Source organism: Nannospalax galili, unplaced genomic scaffold (assembly GCF_000622305.1).
Source record: "Nannospalax galili isolate Female #2095 unplaced genomic scaffold, S.galili_v1.0 scaffold916, whole genome shotgun sequence".
Classification (NCBI taxonomy): Eukaryota; Metazoa; Chordata; class Mammalia; order Rodentia; family Spalacidae; genus Nannospalax; species Nannospalax galili.
In genome coordinates this window covers 795,356-800,984 of record NW_008337947.1, presented here as the reverse complement: position 1 = coordinate 800,984, position 5,629 = coordinate 795,356, and positions in this window count along the sequence as shown.

Here is a 5,629-nt window from a genome sequence, read left to right as displayed (position 1 = left end):
GTTGGGGCCCTAAGACTAGGAATGGCACAGGGCCCAAACTAGGAGTATAGAACGGCGGGGGTGATGGAAGGGTCAATGTGGCTTAGGGAGTCCCATCGCGGAGGGCTGTGCTATAGACTTACCCCAAGAAGTCTGAGGATAGTAGTGCAGGCTAGGAGAGATAGCCAGCGGTGCAGGCCCAGGGGAGCAGTGAGGTGAGGGCGGGGTCAGGACCAGAAGCGGTGCTCCCCAGGAGGCCTGAGGATCGTAGTGCAGGCTAGGAGAGTTAGGAGGTGGTGCAGGCCCAGGGAAGCAGAGAGAGGCGAGAGTGGAGCCAGGACCAGAAGCGGTGCTCCCCAAGAGGCCTGAGGATAGTAGTGTCTTAATTGCATTTTTAAACTTTACTGTATATCTACCATACAAATATCTAAATTAGGTGAGAAGGTCAATACTATCAAAAGATGCTTCGAACAAATCCTAAAAAATTTAAACAACTAAGGTGGGTGTGGTGGTGTCTAAGAAAGAGGCAGGTGGATCTCTGTGAGATAAAAGGGAGCCTAGTCTACATAGTGAGTTCCAAGAATTCCAGGCTAGTTGTGGGAGACCCTGTCTTAAATTTACAGCCAATTTTGAAAGAGATGCATCTTAGCTCTGGAAATTGTTATTGAATATGTCAATGCTGTTGTAATGAAATGCTTCTTCTAAGTATGTGGTTATTAAATAAATAATTTTAAAAAATTAAGAATGTGGAACCAAAGAATCCTTCAAAAATCTGTGGTTTTACCATGCAATGAACAAGAGCTGATTTAAAAAGGTAATGTGTGAGCCATAGAGCAAAGTGCTTCCAAAGCTGTGAGTGATGAAAAAAATAAATAAATAACAGTCAAAGTTATTTTAATAAGTTTTCTTAAGTTGCATCTTTTGAAATCTTTCTGGAGAATTTTACCCTTTAAATAAGTTCACATTAAAAACCTCTAATAGAGACAAATTCATATTTTTCTCAATGTATCATACTAAAAATATCCAATATAGCACTGGTTTTGGATTCTGCCAGTGACACATCTATGGTATCTTAATAATGCTAAAAAAAAAAAAAAGAAAGACATAAAATTGCTATATATCTCTGAAAAGAAAAATCTAATCTGCTTAGTCTTTCAAATTCATTGTGTGGGTAATATTCTAAATGGATTTACATAACTCCTTCTTGTTAAGAAGAAATTAAACACACATTGTAGAAACCAAAATAATACACAGAAAATAAATATTTTAACTTAGATAACTTGGAAACTGGTGATTTAACTATAAACTTTAAGAGTTAAGATTTCACGGATCTGCGATTGTCTTTAGAGGGAACTAGAATTCTTTTTTCCTTCTGTAATGAATGCATTTTTAATTACTCATAAAGATTCAAAGATTTGCCAATACAAATAAACACCATAGTATAAGAAAAAACTTTCTATTATAATTGCATCTTTGGATGTTCAGCCTATTGCTCTTATGTTGAAAATACTCAGACTCCCTGGAGCCATAATTTCAAATCCCCACAGGGTCGACTCAGCACTTTATCTTTTCAAAGAAAGATAAAGAGAATGAGCAGTTTTAGTGTCTGGGAGACTGGTGTTTCTGAAAGGTTAGATGTTCTTTAAATGTTTAATTTACTCTAGGATGAGTTGACAGATTTTTATTAAGCTTTGCACTGGACGCAGTGTTTCCATTCCCAAAGTGAAAGACATTAGCACCTTGTAAATTCTAGCCCAAAGTTTCCCCCTTGCAATGCCTCATGCCTTTATGATACAGAGGCCAGCTGATGAATGTTTGAGAGTTTCTTGGAAATATACATGGATAGTTCTTATTTATCTCTATGTATTTAAAAAATTAATTTAATTGTCTTTGTTTATAATCAACACATAGCATCTTCTGTCATGCTGGAGTATTTAGCTGTTTGTGTGGTACTATTTGACAGATCCTGGAAAGTTTGATTCTAACATGAAATACATCTCTTTTAGGCACTCCTTTAGCAGTGGAGATGTAGTTGGTATTGTCCAGAGGCCTAATCAGCATATTGATAGTTTGTAGTGAAAAAGAATGTGCTGTGGAATGCATCATCTGTTTACACACTCAACAGAACATGTCTAATGCCAGATGTGTGAGTTTTTCCACAATGGATTAATTCTTTGACAACATATGGGTATTCTAGAATTCAATTCAGTTCTAAAACTGTTAACCAGACGTTTGGGTTGGTCCTCTAAGATGAGATTGGATCCCATATAACTGCCCCCACTTTAGAGACCAATCTCTTCTAAGTCTCGCATACTTCTGACTTATAAATCGGGTTTTCAAGACTTTTCCTTTCATTTGATAATTTGTTAAAATTACTCAAAGATGTAAGAGAAATATTTAACTTTACTCATTTATTTTAGAAGACATTATCAAGAACACAAATAACTGGTTGTGGTGGCAGAGGCCTCTCTATATTCTTAGAAACTGAGGAGGCTGAAATGGAAATATTGGTAGTTCAAGGTCAGCCTGGGCAACTTAGTGATACTCCATGTTAGAATAGAAAAAAAGGATTTCAGGTTATAACAGAGTGTAGAATACATGCCTATATATACAAGGCCTTAAGTGTAACCAATACTACAGCCAAAACAAAACAAAACAAAAAAAACAAAACAACCAAAAATTTATAAATAATACAAATAAACAGAGTCCCAAGAAGTTTCTGCTTCTGCCATGCTGGAGTGCATCACCTTCCTTCTGGCATGTAGATGTAGTCACCAACTTACCAACATGGAAGTTCATCAAATCTCAACATTCAAAAGATTTCATAGGGATTAATTTCTTATCCTCTCACTACCCTCTGTCAATGAGTAAGTGTGACTCTATTCATCTGTTGTTTTAACCAGCTACATACTGAAGTTGTTTGGGGGCCTTATGCCAAGTAACCTCAATAAACTCAGGGGTATTCAAAAGTGGCTCATCATGAAAAAAAAATGACTTTGCCATTACCCAGGAAATTTTAGACTTTATGTGTGGAATATAGGAAAAAGACAAAATATACTTCTTATTATACATATTTCTAAGAGATAATTGTCATTTTACTTTATATTTAGTTTTTTGAAGGTAAATTTAACTTCTGAAAAATCCAAGTACTCTGAATTCCAATGAAAGTATCTGAAAATGCCCTGGCTGAATCTGCCATGTGAAACGATTGGTAATCTCATTCTTAACAGCTGGGTGAAAGTGTGGGGGAAGAGAGGGCAAGCAGAAAGACAGAGAGAAAGGAGAAAGAAAATCACTTACTTTCTCTTCCTGAAAAATGATGCTTGGCACTTCTCCTTTTGAGATGATAGTAGTAAGTGTTCTGTTTTTTAAGTCTTCCCAAGAAATTAAAACTTTTAGACTCAATATTTCAGTTTTGATATCACCATGATATGTTTTATTTAAATGTAAGCCAAGGCATCCCATGTGTAAAGCTTTAGAGTATGACACACACAAAAGTGACTCTACTGGAACATATCTATTGACCTAAAGAAATAACTTTACCTATGATATACTTCAAGCCAGGCCAAGAAATAAAAATAGAGATTTTAATTCACATTAGAGATAATATTTATAATGTCACAGATATTTAAAGTAAATTTGAGTTTTTCTAAGTAGCTGCCCTACTTGGCTGAAGAAAAAAAAGGAAAGAAAACCTTCATTTTAGTATTAGCATCTCAGATTGCATTAGATCATTGGCCTCATCCTGATATTATAGCATCTTGGTTCACTCAGAAATTTCCAAGTATATTTCTCTGCATTTTCAAAGCTCTGTCAGAAAGTGTGCCCGAGTTAAACTGAAACTCACTGGTTATAATACCCCTTGACTGTTCCACTATTTAAAGGTATTTCATGCCTCTGCTTCTACTGCCCCCTCTTTTAAAAGAAAATTAATTCATATCCAAGACACTGGATGTTGACTCCTGAGTTGAATATCTTAGAAAATATTAATGAAGTATGTTGACTGTTTTTTGAGAGAATAGACATCTATAGCATGAATCAAATATTCAAAAACCTTTCTCTTGAAAGAGTTGTAGAACCACCAACTAGAGAAACAGCATCCAAGTAGATGGGAGCAGGCTTGTAGGACAGATGAAGTAGACATCAGAGTTTTGGCATTCTTCATTTATTTATTTCTCATTGCAGAACTAATGCTTAGACTCAGGTCCTTGCACATACTAGGCAGGTTCTCTACCACTGAGATACATCTCCAGCTCTGAGTTTTGGCACTTCTAAGGCAAATCAAGTTTAAGGGCATGTGCTCATAAATACATGTGAAAAAGAAGGTATAACAAAAATCTGTGAAAAATCTTAACAAGCTCAGCTGAATCTTTAAAACACACCTGTGCAACCCAGGACTCAGAGGAACTGAGAAGAGAGCAGAGACTATCAAGGCAGCATAGAAGAGTTGTGTGCAGAAACATGGAACTCACAAAAAATTAGAATTCAGTGTTATTATGTCAGAAAAGAAAGAATGGAACAGAGGAATGCTCAAGCAAAATGTCTAGATTTAAATAATACAAAAAAGAAAATACTAATTCATAAATTCATGGAGATTAGCAACTTTATGCTGAATAAATACAGAAAACAACATAGTCATTCACAAAGTAGAAAAACAGAAAATCTTCAAAATAGTCAGAGGAAGGAAAAAACAGAGTCACAGAATTGAAAATGTAATTATGAAACATTTTTAAAGTTATGGGGTTAGGCTGAGGGTGACTTCCAACTTAACATTTTGTATTTAAGAAAAGTAAAACATTTGAAGGTAAAATTACTTTCATTAGTTATTTTTGTATACTGAATTATTCAAAACTTAGCAATTTATAATCTCTCTCTCTTTTTTTTTTCTGAGACAGAGTCTCCCTGTAGCTGTGGCTGGCTTAGAACTCCTTAGGTAGATAAGGTGGTCTCAGTCTCACGGAGATCTGCCAGCCTCAGCCTCTGCTTCTTATGTGTGTCACCATGCCCTCCTGAAATACTGCATTTTAAAATAAATCTTAAGGTCAGAAATTTGGAGAACATTTATCTGAGTTCTCCAGTTCAGCACCTTTCATATGTTATTGTCTTCTTTTTTTTTGCATTGTTTTGTTTAATTTCTTAAAATTATTTATTTAATAGCTATATAATTAGAAGAGGCATTTAATTACAACAGTATTGACATATTCAGTAACAATTTCTAGAGCTAAGATGTATCTCTTTCAAAATTGGCTGTAAAATTTCAGGTTTACAGTTGAATTAATACAGTTATACAATATTGTACTCCATATAAACCCTGTAAGACATAAAATTAAATGAGGTTTTAAACTTTAAAAAAGATCTCCATTTCATTATTAAAATCCAGTTTCATTCAGAAAAATTCATCTTTAATAAAATTAACACTAAGATGCACATGCATTTCTAATCTCTATATATCTGATTATTACTAGTCACAATCTGTTACTTTCTGAGCTTCTTGGCACCTGAGCATGGATATAAAGTCATGAGGTAGATTTCAATGGTAATGTTTTTCACATCTACTAATTATTACGGAGCAAATTTTTATGCTTTGAAGAATTATTCTTTTCTCTTTTTTAAAAATTTATTTATATACCCACTTCCCTGGTAGCACCCT